The 14,908-nt window shown below is 32.9% G+C and overlaps 1 protein-coding gene across 1 annotated transcript in view; it reads left to right on the top strand.

Annotated features, from left to right (window-relative positions):
* The window catches only part of LOC129952148 (protein Optix), a 42,543-nt gene that overhangs the window by 17,807 nt on the left and 9,828 nt on the right, over nucleotides 1-14,908 (top strand). The gene's annotated exons all lie outside the window — the stretch shown is intronic.

Raw genomic sequence — 14,908 nt, forward strand, 5'->3', positions numbered from 1 at the left:
GCCGCACATAACTCAAGAACACGGCCCAGCTTCTTGTTAATTTATGCATGATATTAATATGACAATAATGACAGATCCGAGTAGATCAAAGCTAACGGCTAGAATAGCAATTTTCTTTATATACACAAAACAAAGATTAACTACCGACAATGATTTTCATCATATTCATAGATCAGTTGATCAAAAGGTATACCTCCATCTCTCAATAAACGTATAACTGGTATTTATAAGCACTGGTGTCAGCAGTCCACTTTATTTGAATTTACGAGTAAATGTACGAGTTGGTCGTATAAAGTTACTCTTACTGATATTATGGCCACATCGTTATTGGATAAGTGGATAACTATTTTTGTTGGTTATATTTATAACTACTATTTTTAAACCGTTTGGATGAAAAAGGGGTAAGTGACATTTTTAAGTTCTTCTATTTTTTTTTTTCTAAAACTTAAAAGTCAAATTCTTAAAAAGCTATTATTTTTCTTGTTGTATTCGTTTATCAACATTTTCTTTGAATGGAATACGAAAGAAGTTATGAATAAAGAACTTTGAGCCCTTGTATCTCGAAGGTTTCAAATGTGCCTACCTTCTTCTTCATCCAAACGCTTCAATTATATTTCAGTTGGTTACTTTCAGTATGAGCATACATTTGTTCTTATGTGACTAAAGGTGGACTCATTGACCTTGTCCAAATTTGAATATTACTTTTAGACTGAACACAAAAGTGATAAAGCTTGAAACATTAAAACTACCTTTTTTTAAAACGATGCTTTAGCGCCACTAACATTAAAATTGACAGGAAAAATAATTGTTTTTAGTATGACTTTATAACGATTATTTCTTAAAAATAATTTGTTGTTCAAATAAGTTTTTCAAAATAAAAAAACTTTTGACAAATGAATCCCATTTTTTCGGGTTGATCAAAAAAGAAACAAAAGAAGTAATTTTGAAATCATTTAAGACTCTTGTGAACTGACCAAGCAAATGCCATTCATACAACAAAAATGCTTACATACAACAAAACGCTTTTACACATTTAAAATTTGCAGAATTTATTGGGTAAATGTTGCTCTTTCAGGTTAATGAGCTGTGACATAAACTAAAGATACAAAACTTCGAACATAATAAGTGTTACGTTGTTTTTGAAATTTAATAATAAAATATATTCAACTCATGTTTTTGACATAAAACTAATAAAACAAATCTTTAGCACTCCGATTGGGTAGGTAGGTAGAAATTGTAGTCACAAGCAGCCCTTAATGCGAGGTTGAACTAGCGCAGTTTTGATGTTCTGAGAAATAAGAAGAATAATATTGTGACGGATTTTTATTGACAAAAATAGGAAATTTGACCTTTAAGGAAAATCCTTAATATTCTAGAATTGACTAGAACAGAGAAAAAGAATCAAACTTTCCCTTTCATGTTGGTCTCCGCAGCTACGTTCGGCTGTGAGAATTGTGGATACCTACCTTTACTGCATGCTTTCCTATTAGCCTATGTCCGGTACATATTGCATTGACCCAGGTATGATATGGCATAAATGTGCGATAGAATGGTTTTTGTTATAGGTTGGTCATATCTTCCTAAATATGGTACAACTCGTTAAACTGCGCCACCTGCGGTTGGAATCTGTCAGACAAATTGAGAGATGTTGTTGCAAACATATCGGCTGTGGAATCAGTTCATTAGTGTTGCTATCCTCATAGGGTCTTAAAAAACAACAGTTTAATTATTTCATTAATAAATGTGTAGGTCTATTGGTATTTTATTTTATTTAAATGTCGTAATTGCTTAACAACAATAAGATTTAAAATCTTATAACGTAGCTGTAAGCTTATTTTACAAACGGATAGTAAACAAAAATAATTTTAAAATTAATGGTCAAATTTATGCTTGTTGCGTTTAGATTTTGTTTTATAAGTGTTCCAAAGCTTAACCAAATTTACAAAAAATTTGAATTCCGATGTTAAATATGTGTAAGGAGGGATAATTAGCTGATGAGATATGTTTGGGGTCGCCCTTCTTACTCTATCAAAACAATATTGTGGTTGGTTTGCGATAAGTATGTCGGAAAGTAAATTCAAACAAAAGGCATGTCTAGTAAGCGCGGGGCAAAATCAGATATCCTTTCATATTTACGTAATCAAAAAACATTGAGTTGAAATTTACATCCAGTTTTCGCCTGCTCGTGAAAACTGCAGTTACAACAAATTTCACAACCATAAACCAGGATAGGAATTGCCAAGGTTTTAGCGAGAAACAAACGTGTTTTTAATGGAGTGAAAGATTGTGTAACCCATAACGTACAAAGTACTCCATAAACTTTACCAACGATTCCATTTATATGATCATCCCAAGTCAAAAGACGATTAAAAACACACCAAGATTCTTTGCTGTAACCACATATTCGATTGGGGCAATGCTCAGAACAATCGGTGGTAAATAAGAAAGGCCAAGAGATTTTCTATTGACTTCATGACATTTAGATTTTGTATGGTTCAACATAAGTCCGTTTGACAAAGACCAATTTGCCACTCTCTTCAGGTCTTCATTGGCGCAGAAAGCTCTATGTTCGATAAGGACAAATGGACAGCTGAAGTAAAGTTGAACCTCATCAGCATACAAGTGATAGCTGCAATTAACTAATGAAGATGGAAGTTCATTTACATAAGCAGAAAACAAGAGAGAACCCGGTATGGAAACTTGTGGTACACCAGTGGCATTCGGCAAAAAATTGTTTGAGTTTCAAGTTCTTGCACATTCATATTATAGAAATCTCGATAAGTGATTTTTTCATCTAAATAATTAAGGCTAAAATTCAGTAAAATGGAGCCAAAACTTGATCATACACTGCAACATTATTCTTGTCACTCACAAACATAAAGTCCAATAGCGAGGAATCCCTTATTTACTATAAATGCTAAATAAATCAAATCAATACCGCATACAGCGGTGAGATATCAATATATCTATTTGGCCTGTAGATGGCAGTCACTAATAAATTTGTCTGACCACTTTCCCCAGTAGCTAAAAGCTTAAGTTTGTTTTTGTTCCTTACATAAATCGCAACACCACCCCCTATACGATTTATAGTAGGAGGTACAAAATAACATTTAAGGCATCTGGTAGGAAAGATTGAAGGGCCCTGTAGTTTTAACACTAGCTTTTCTCTGAAAATTCCTTAGACCTCGATATTGTATTTCTTGTTATTTGCAGGCCACTCAAAATCGATCCATAAGACGAAATAGGATGTACAACGGCTCTGTATATGTTCACAAAATCATATTCAATTAAAAGCTCCACTTTTCTAGAGTTCTAGAAAAAGAAAAAAAAACAGAGTGAGAGAACGAGAGAGAGAGAGACAAGTTATTTTAACAGAGCATAATGTGGATTGTAGATTTCTTTGAAGTTTTTCACCTTCAAAGCAGTTGACAAAATATTGAAATTTCTTCAAATTCAAACAGTTCCAGTGCTACCAATTAAAACCTAAAACACAATTATTAGAAACTCCTTATTTAAATGACTTTTGTAAAAGAGAATGTCTCAATTTAATTGGATGAAATAATGACATACGAATAATTTAATACAAACCTGATCGAGAGGGGTAGTGTAATATTTATTTGCTTAGAGATTTACTTTTCTAACATTGTTGTGAATGATTTTTAATATTTATGGTTTATTTATATACAAAGTATCTTTTTTTACTTTAAAAAAAAGTATTAATCTAAACCACTTCCTATAATAATTCACATTGATGAACATCATCTGCAATGTGTTTTTCTGTCTCTATCTAACAAATGTGAATTTCATATTTTTAATCCCCTAAAATAACGTACATTTAGGGATGGAATGAGTTAAGAGGATTTGCAATAGTTGACAATCAAAAACGACCAATCCAAACGGTGTTAGGTGACATTTACTTATGGTAGCTAAACGCTGTCGCAACAAAAGGTGCGATAATCACTTTTCAATGAAGTTGACGTTTTTGTATAGGAATATTGATAGAGTTACCAGATGCCTATACATACTAATGGTACAACAATTATTTCTTTTAAGCAATCATGAATTAAAAATCTTGTTATTTAGAAAAAATGATGAAAGGAAAAAGGGCGAATGAATTATCACAAAAAAGTCAATTTGATTGTTCAATCCTCCAAGTCTATTTGAATCTCTTGAAATGTTTTTATCATGAAAATGATTATTTTGACAAATTTTATTAAAAATTGTCCTAATAAGTTTTAAAAAATTGAATGGAATAGAATTTTAGACACAGAGTTTGAAGGTAATCAAATTTGGCTTTCAAAAATCGAATTGTGTAATTTTAAGCTTGCTTCGTATTAGAATTTTTAGTAAACAAATACTTATCCATTTTGAGATAATGTTTTACTTATGTTAATTTGATTGACTTGATAAATAAATAAACAAAAAGTTAAGAAAAATCATCGTGATGTGATGCTTTCGGTGCTAAAATCTTCATTTCTGTTTTTTTTTTAACAATACTCAAAGTATCTTAAACATAATATGTATCTCCAATAAAAACCTGCAAATATCATATTTCATTTGACAGGTGGGTTTTGATATTTATAATTCTGAATTGGATTATTATCAATTTTATACACAAAAATATCGATTCATACAAACGGACAGTTCCGTCGACGGAAAGAAAGAACCAGACCATCAGCAAACAAAAAATACTCTGAGAACACTTCAAAAAATAATAATAATTATCAAATACTAATGGAATTGGAAGCTAAACCTCCAGTGTTTTGACAAAAAAAATAAAAAGTAATCAATAAGAAGAGATGAAAGATGTGACGTCATTTTACTTTGTTCACTAGCTCAACCAACTGTCAAATTTACTGACTGACTGAGATATTGCTAAAAAAGAACTCGCACCACACACCTCAGCAAAATGCTAGTTCGCCGCTGGTTGTGTTGTTGTTGCATTCCACACCAAGTCACGGATATTGATTGAAATTACAAAAACAACAATGTTAACAATTGGATGTTTCTATAGTAGGGAAGGGGGGGATTTGGATGTAGTAGAGGTTCCGATACGAGTTGCAGGAAGAAGTGAGAACGTTTCGCTTTACCCTTTGTTTTGACTCTGTTCTGTTGCAAGAGCCTGCAAGAAGCGATCCACTTAAAATACCTTCTCAAAAATACTCACTTCATGTCGACAAATTTCTCATAAAAGGACTGGCTTCTACACCCGATGACATACATCAGGGATACAGGTACAGGTAGTACATATGTACACACTTATAATGTTGTTGGGTGCTTCATTTACTTTGCTGCTGGATGGCATATCGTGCTCCACCACCAAACCAAATGGGAATCTGTTCATTGTTGCTTCTTTCAATAGTTTTACAAAATACATTTTGGCAGGAGAATACAGAATACAGAATACCTATAACCTATCTGTATCTTTATCTGTCTACCTGTATTCAGCCATTATTATTGTCGTGGGTTGATTTGGGGCTGCCTGAATAAGTAAGGATGATGGGGTTACATAACTACTGATGTGACGTGAAAATGAGAAGATCAGATGATAGTCATCTTGTGTATGAATGTTTCGATAAAAGCAGAAGCGCCTACAAACATGCATACTTGAGTATAACCATTACATCTTACTTATCGTGTTGAAGTATTTTCTGAAAGTCATCGAGTTATTAAATGAAGAGGCAGAGGCACCACCAGAATTCAGAATATTGTGCAATCAAGAGTTATTAAAGTAAAGACTGGTGGAACCGTCAGAATAAAGAATACCATACCCATGATGAGGATGATGATGATGATGATGACTGAAAAGATGACGCAGCATCAGTTAACTGGTATTATGCGCGCAAAAATATTTCACAAAAGTTGAAGTGGAGACTCGAAAGAATAACGAGGAGTAGTTGTCAATTTCATTGCGTTCTTTCATTTCGTTATATGTCTGTAAATTGAAGATCAAAAAGTGTTTCATATATAAATGTATACATACTTACATATGTGCCTACATATATCGATAGATATCAATATAAAAATATTTGTATACATATCTACATGAATACAGTTCTTTTTTGTTTAATTTTTGTGTTCCTTAGGTCATAACCAGTAGTCAATTGGAAGAGTTGGGTTTTAGCGACGGCAATCGGAATTTTCGAGTCAGATCAGAGAAATATTGATTGAGTTATTTCAATATAATTTTTATTTTTGTTTGTCCTTTACATAAAATTTACTTAATATACTTTCATAAAAAATAAGTTGGATTTCAAAGTTCGCATAAAGTATAATAAAAACATTTTAATAAAAATGCATTTAAATTATTTTTTTTTTAAAGAACTATAAAAACATGAAAATGCGGAAGGTTTTTACAGATAACAAGTTTGATTGTACAGGGCTATCCACTTTGTGGTTTAAAAAACATTTAAAATATTTTAGTTCATGATTTTTTATTATTAAGTTTGAACGTTGACATTAAGAGTGAAGCACTACATAATTTAAATGACCACCATGCGAATTATTGCAAGCATCGATTCTTTTGAGGTAGTTTTCGACTAATTTTTGACACCTATTGGGCCATAACTTGACGAATGTTGGTTTTTATGTGCTCAGGAGTTAAAAGTTATTCGGCATAAACACACTATTTCACTTATCGCATGATCTTGGTGACTAGTTGATATCTCCACGACGAGAAATTACACGGCCAGAAAATGTCTCTTTAAACAAAGCCATATTCTCTCAAGTTGTGTGGCATGTGGCACAGTCTTGTTGGAACACATATTCTTCAAGTCGTATTCTTCAATAGCAGGCAAAAAAAAGTCGGTTATCAGAAAACCACAACGCTCCAAATTGACGGTTATAATCGTTCGAATCGTCGTTTTCGAAGTAGTAAGGTCCAATCACACCTCCCGGACCAAAGAGCGCACCAAAAAGTGACTTTTAGTGGATGTAATGGCCTCTTCAATTACTTGAGGATTCTCAGAATCCCAAATACGACAATTTTGTTTACCACCCTACCCAGCGAGTTAGAAATGTGCTTCGTCACTGAAGAACATTTTTGTTCGAAAAATCGCTGTCCACCGCCTGTTGTTCAAGCACCCATTCGACGTATCTACGACTACATTGTAAATGGTCAGCTGGCTTCAGTCGTTGTGTGAGTTTGATTTTTCATGGATGTAGGATTGTAGGTGTAGATCCAAATGCAAAATAAGCCATTAGACAGTCTTGGCTGTCGTTAGTAAGACAGTCATTATTCCTGAGAACGATGAGGAATCAACACATTCAGGTCTTCCGCAACTCTTTCACTTACAGCAGCGATATTTTCAGTAATACGAGCGAAACGATGATGCAGAGGCCTTACAATATCTGTAACTTAACCAGCCTCTTCAAATTTCTTCACAATTTTGTCAATTGCTTGCGTAGTTGGCCAGCGACACTTATTGGACGCATATTTTATTTAATTATTAGATAATTGTTAACTTAACCTTTAAATGCGTTTTTTAAAAAGATTCTTATAGGAGAAAAAATTCAGTATTTTGGTTGATATCTCGAAACATGACCATGAATCAACTCTTTTGATTTTAATTTTAATCACATTTTTGCCATTTCTAACATTATGCTCGGGCATAACTTGAGTATGATGTTGGTTTTTAATTCGAGAGTTTGAGGATTATCGGCATTTAAAATACGCCGTTATTGTTGCTGTGTATACCTTGTTGCTACGTCTTGTTGGAACCATATATTATTTCCAAGAAATGTTTTTCAATCGTCAGCAAAAAAAAGAAACGTAGTTCCAAAAATCGGTGTTTATTGTCTGTTGTTCAAATAATCAACAAACAGGCTTAAATTGTTGCTTAAATTGAACTTTATAATGATGGAGATGCAAAAAAAAAACATGAAAGTGACCTCACGTTCAATTTCATGCAAACATCGGGAAATCTATGTACCCGTGGCGTGATGGTTAGTGTGTAGGCCTTTCATGCCAGAGGTTCCAAGGCCTCAATCATCAATCCTGCCTCTTTCGAGGAGTTGCCAAATCTTCAAAGAGTAATTCTTGTCATAAAAAGTGCTTTCTGAAATCAGCCGTTCGAATTCTTAGAACTGTAAGTCCCCTCTATCCCTGAAAGCATAACTTGCAAATAGTTGAGTTGTAAGTCACTAAGGCCTAGTTTTCAACGGAGTGCTGCGATTGTTCATATCACTAACAGGAGCAATATTTTTGACTGAGCGTGCACTACGGTGTAAGGCACAGGCCTAAAGATATTAGTAACGCTTCCAGATTCTTTACAGTTTAATCGATTATGACGACCATTCAAAAATTATTTTTTTTTTGGAATTACCACTTTGTAGTAGATTTCAAGTTTTATTAGCTAATATTCAATTAATTTTATGACACTTAAAATGAAAGTAGAGTTTGACAGTTATCAACTACCAACGTTACCAACTTGAAACCACGAAATTAAATAGCCCATATATAATAAATACTTCCAAGGAATCTTCTTTCATTAGACTCTTTGAGGCGAGTAATATTTGTAATTGGAAGCGGAATTTCAACAATGCTGTTAATAACATTAACACTACGGAACAATAACCTTAAGAACTCTTGGATGAATTCCATCGAAACCGGAATTCGTAAAAATTTACGCTTTCGATGGAATTCGTGATAGGTCTGAATATATAAAGTACAACAAAATTCATAGAAGTGTAGTGTGTTCAGGTTTTAGGAACATCATAGTTAAGAATTTCGATGAAGTTCGTTAAAATGTGTAGTCAATTCCTCATAGGACATACGAGAATTTTAAATTCACGGATTTCGCGTCGGAATTCGGGTCTTTAGATATTCATGCATTGTTCGTTGAATAACTTGAAAGGATATAGACAATAATTATTTCTAAGGCCAAAATTCAATTTTGTGAATATGGAGCACCATGTTCTTTTTTGCTTCATCCTTAACCATTAGAATTTGCAGTTGGTTATAAATCCGACGAGTGTTTGTATACCATCCAAATCCAAATAAATTTTGTAATGCATTGTTTTGTGCAACTTATAAACTTTGAATCAAGCTGTGAACTGCTGTACCCCATACATTGATTCCGTACGTCAGATGGCTATGAAAAAGGACAAAGTACATTTGTGTTTTTAGACCATCAGGTACGTTACTACGAATTCGACTAAACACGCCAGCTGGGGATGAAAGTTTTGATATGTGGTATTTCTAGTTCAGTGATGAGTCCATCCAAAGTCCAAGATATTTAAACAGACTAACTTGTTCCACAGTGGAGCCTTAGTAGATAATGTTAACACATAATTTTTGGGCGTTCATACAAGATAGAATCATATCAAGATCATTATTCATCTGTTCTTGGAGTTCAGTAGCAGTTCGGGCAGAATACATATGACTGATGTCATCTGCAAATAATATTGGATGTCCATTTGGAATCAAGTTTGCAAGATCTTCGATATATAAGCAAAAGAGTGTCGGTCCAAATACACCACCTTGTGGTACCCACATCTCAAATGGTTGCTTATTGCTTGTACATCGGACTAAACATCGGTAAGATTTGAACCAATGAAATGAAAAACCTCTCACTCCTAGAGCAAAAAGCTTTCGTAGCAGGACTTTATGGTTGCTGTGTCGGATGCTTTTGAAGTCAAGTCTATGAAAAGCGCGCTTGCAAGGTTGCGATTGTCTTTATTTTCTTGAAGGTGTGATATCATGTCTACTGTCTGTGCTATTTTTGTGTCTGATTTTTCCGGAAACCATATTGTGTTGTGCTTGATGGTTTATTTCCCTCGATATATTTGAGTAATTGTTTGTTAAAAACTTTTTCGATAATCTTCGATATGACTGGTAAAATTGAGATGGGGCGATAATTGTTGTAGTCTTCAACTTCGCCATTCTAAAAAGCTTTGGCTAAAATAATGCGCATTTTGGGATGAAATATAATGGTAAAAAGGAAAATCACCAAACTTAGTGAAAAAACTAACTACTTTCTGGTTTTTGAATAGTGACGCGATGAGTCGGTACATTTTCGAAAACGGTAGTGGTGACAAAAATCCGCTATAACTGATTTCTTAGGCCTTTAATAAGGTCTACCAAATTATCTAATACCCGTAAAACTCAAAATAAATAATAAAATAAAGTTATTTCCTTAATTCTCTCAAGTATGTATAGTTTTCACACGGAGGTTAACTTTTTTCCAATAACAATAAATATCATCGAAACTTCCCTTTTTTATTTGTGTGATTCTTTTACATATGTATACATTTGTACATATATTTAAAATACGAATACACTTCAATTATTGCTTTTATATGGATGGTGAAGATGCTGCGGATGCTCTTTCATTTCAAAAGGTAGGTATATCCCGTTTTATTGATGCTTTCCAGTTAAATTGTCACAAGACAAATATTTGGATGGAAATCCTAATAAATTTAAATGAACGTAGGCAAATCAACTTATCCCACCGTGTGTACCTTTTTTTCGTTAACGGTTAACGACTATGTTGACATTAGTTCGAATTTGAGTTACAAATTCAATTCAAATTCAACCCTCCTGCTCTTGTTCCTGATTTTTGTTGTCTATTTACGGTGTACCTATGGAAAAAAGGGAAGGGGTTGATAAAAACCTTTAATACCCTAAGGAGAATTTATCTCCATTGACAGTGACACTATAGTACAAAACTGAGCGACCGGGTCGTAGTCGCAGAGGGAGACGAAAGGGAAGGACGGTTGGCCGTCGTCATCGTCATCATCGTCGTTGAGGAGAACAATAGGGTGTTGAATATTTTCCTAGCCTTAATTTTCACGTTTTCTTTTCTGGCGTTTAACGCATTTAGATGTATAGTGTTACTGTAACGGCAGTAAAGTAAACAGGGACCTTTTGTTACACGCCAGGAGACTGAGAGGCATTGAAGTTCCTGCTGAACATGGAACAAGAGCAAATATATACTCTACTCGCACTCGACGCACAAAGAAGGAAATTGGTTGTGTTAGATATTTTGATTGATCATTGACATTTACAACGACCGAGAGACGAGTGACGCACGGGGGCAAAGTAATCGGTGTTTCGGTGTTGCTGTTGGTGTTGAAGTGTTGCTAAATTACTTGTACGGCAGCGTTTATGTCAAATCGTGTGTCTTTTCCGACTGGTGTGGTGGAAAGCATAATATAAACGGAAGCATAAAACACGATTGATGTGAATTCATATGGATCTGTTTTTGTGATGTTCTTTGATGGTATATGATGGTACATGCAACATTAAAATGGATGATTTTTTGAAAGCCCTTTTCTTTTTGGATTTCTTATAAATTGAAATACACCACGTCGCGTTGCGCGGCGTTGTTCGTTGCTCGTTACTCGTTGCGTGGGTATGATGAAATTACAAATTAATAATTTTTTTGTTCTTCTTTCTATGGTTTATGTTCTACCAGTCCTCATTTGACATTTGCTGTGTTTGTTGAAGCTTTCAAAAAATATGTACAAGTGAAATCGAGTAATCGATTATAATGCCAAGAAAATATGTAAGATTATTATGATAAGTATGAAGTGTATAGCAGTATACTAATACTCAGTAGATATATAACTCATTTTGAATAAATTCTGAGATCTTTTATTGTCTATTTATGATTCATAATATTGCAATTAAATAAAAACTGTGTAAAGAACTTGTGTTTTTAGATAAATTAAATACATTTTTGAAGTGATTATGCCTAATGAAGTAAGTTATTACCAACCATAAATATGATGACAATCTTTATACAAAAATCGAGTTTGATTAATCAACTTTTATTATAAAATAAATACAAATCTTAAAAGAATGACTTAAAAAGTCATTGCTTTTTTTTAATAATCAATTTGAAAATAATGTGACCAGATTATTTGATTTAAAAGATTTATTTCAACATTTAATACAGTTAAACCCGATTTTATGAGAGTTTATCATGAAAATACTTATAAGTTATGGATTACGATATAATTAAAGAACGTAAACAAAAGAGCTGAAGTAGAAACCTTAACGTTTCCACTATGGTTGTATTGTATTGTCCTGCGTTTGATTCTATTTGGTGGTTTGTTCAATAAATTTGTACTTATATTATGAAAAACTACAGCGCTGATTTATTTTTTGATCTTTTATTACATTTAAATACTAAAACGGCTCATCACTATGAAGTAGAAAACAACTTTAAAAACATCTATTTCATTGTAAATGTATTAATAAATAAAAAAAATCGTGCTTCAGAATTAGGTTGCTCCAAGTTTTAAGTGGAAGTTCTAAAATAAATTGAAAATTTGATCTAGTAATTCTCGATTTTTCTTTGGAACTTTATTTTAAAAATATTTAGAATCTGACCAAACCGTCCGTATCTGAGGCTTGTTAGTGCTTCGCAACCGTGATCAGGTGGCGCGCACAAGTGGAAAGTGACTTCACCCAACTTGGAGCGCGTAACTGGAGACATCTAGCTAGAGACCGAGCTAGATGGAGAAGTTTGTTGGGTGAGGACCTATTTCACACAGGACTGTAGTGCCACCACTAAAAATCAGGTCTTCGGAAGAAGTAAAAAAATTGCAAAACCGAATTCAAATATCCCAAAAACCTCAATTCCAGGGTTTAATGAATCAAAATTCTATTTCAAATTGAGATTTTTATCAAAGTTTTAGCGGTTTATAACTTGATGAATATCTAAATGAGTTAGAACTCAACCAACTTCTATTTTTTCAAAAAAATGAGTTTTAGACTAATTGACAGTTTTGTAAATTAAGCACATATTAAAACTTAAACATTCCTTACGTCCTAAAATACTTGTGGATAAGAAAGTCGAAAGAAATAATATTAATTTAAAAATGAAATCTCTGTATATAGCGTACAATTCTCTAAATTGTTTACTTTGTATCTGTCCAGATGTGTTGCAATTTGATTATAACTTTGCTTATGAAATTTCCGAAATCAGGATCTGATAGAACTAAAAGTTCGAATGATATATGCATGAACTATACACTCTCTGCAGTGTATTAATAGGAAAATGGTGAAGTACAAAACTAAGGAAACACACAACAAATGCAAACAAATTTTCATTTGCGTTCGTATTTGTAAAGCAACTCTTGAGATAATTTTAAACCCTTCTGACTTGTGTCCTTCGTTTTAGACCAAGTGCCAACTTGTTTCGGTTGGCCGCAAGGATTTCAAGACCATTGCAAGAATGTTTTTAGTAGCTAAATGTTCATCTAACTCTTATCAAAATAAGAAGAATTTAAATGGAAACTTTTAACATGTCTTATAAAAAAATATAAAATCGTAAGTAGATAGATAGATTGATAAAGATTTTATTGAATTATAGTAAAATTTACGTTACACAAATGTTTACAAAAATCATAATAGAATGGCGATTAATGTAAAAAGCCCTCAATATAATTTCTTTTGAATATTAAAAAACTATTTATAATTTTTTAACAATAAAAAGCTCTTGGAAGATTAAAAATAATAATTATAGTAATAATAATTAAACAAAATTAGAAATCTTTATTCATTATATCTAAGCGCAGTTTTGCGAAATTCGTAACGTTTGACAACATTAATTTCATTCAATAAACTTATCACTTGACCTTCCGATAAAAAGTCTTTTCAGAATACATTCCTTATGATTTCTCTGAGAATGGGGCAAGCTATTTTAAGGCTGTGTACTCAATTATATAGCAGTTTAAATTGCAACAAAACTACCATGGCTCTTTTCGTTGATATGACTAAGGCCTTTGACATGGTTGACCACGACGTTCTGTTAAACAAACTGTATATAATGCTGGTTTTCGAGGTGTTATATTTAAATGGCTTCAATCCTACTTAAAGGAAAGAGAACAAAAAGTAAATGTGAACGGAACTTTTAGCAATTCACTTCCTTTAAAAAATGAAGTCCCATAAGGCTCCGTTCTCGGTCCATTATTGTTCTTAATTTATATAAATTCTCTTTTCAATCTTAAATTAAATGGTTCCCCAACTGCTTTTGCAGATGATATAGCATACACCTATCAATTTAATACTACTTTTGAATGTGTGGCCAAAATTGAAGAAGATTTAGAAATCCTTAGGACATGGTTTGCTGCTCATAAGCTAATTATAAGCGAAAAAACTAAGTTCGTAACTTTTAAACTTTCTGATAACAGTCTTTTTGATTATAACCTTTGCTTTCATGCCCATAACTGTAAACAATTTTGCTTACCTATTCATAAATGTGGGGAACTTAATTTTTATTCTCATAGTTTATGTTCCGATAGTTGCTTTAAAATTGAGTCACTGATGAAATTCAAATACTTGGGTGTTCTAAACGATTTCAAATTAAATCGGAAAGAACATATTCGCTCCTTGAAATCACACATGATGTTGGTTATTCGTAAAATGTACCTTATCAAACCAATTTGCTCGAAAAAAGTGTTAAAAGTAATTTATAACGGTCTTGCGCATTCAGAACTTCAATACGGAATTTCCAGCTGGGGTGGATCATACGCAAATACTTTTAAACCCCTTATGTTAGCTCAAAAACATGCAATAAGAATAATTTGTAATAAAAATCGTTTTGCTGAAAGTTGGCCTTTATACCAAGAATTGCAAATTTTACCAATGAGACATCCCTATGTTTTCAAAGTTTTAAGAGAGTTTTTCAAACAAAGTGGCAATATTCCAACTAGAAACTCACAGCTTTACAGTCTACGCATAAATAACTCACATCTTGTTACTGTACCTTTCGCACGTAGAACACATTTCTCCCTTTTTTCACAGTTACAGCTCCAAAACTTTTTAATAAATTACCGTTATTTATAAGACAAACTACTTCTTTTAGATCTTTTTTGAAAAAAGTTAGAGATTGGCTATTCACACATGACTATGAATGCATCGAATCCTTTTTGAGAACCTTATCCTATTAAGTAGCAC

The sequence above is a fragment of the Eupeodes corollae genome, chromosome 3, assembly GCF_945859685.1.
Source record: "Eupeodes corollae chromosome 3, idEupCoro1.1, whole genome shotgun sequence".
In the NCBI taxonomy this organism is placed as follows: domain Eukaryota; kingdom Metazoa; phylum Arthropoda; class Insecta; order Diptera; family Syrphidae; genus Eupeodes; species Eupeodes corollae.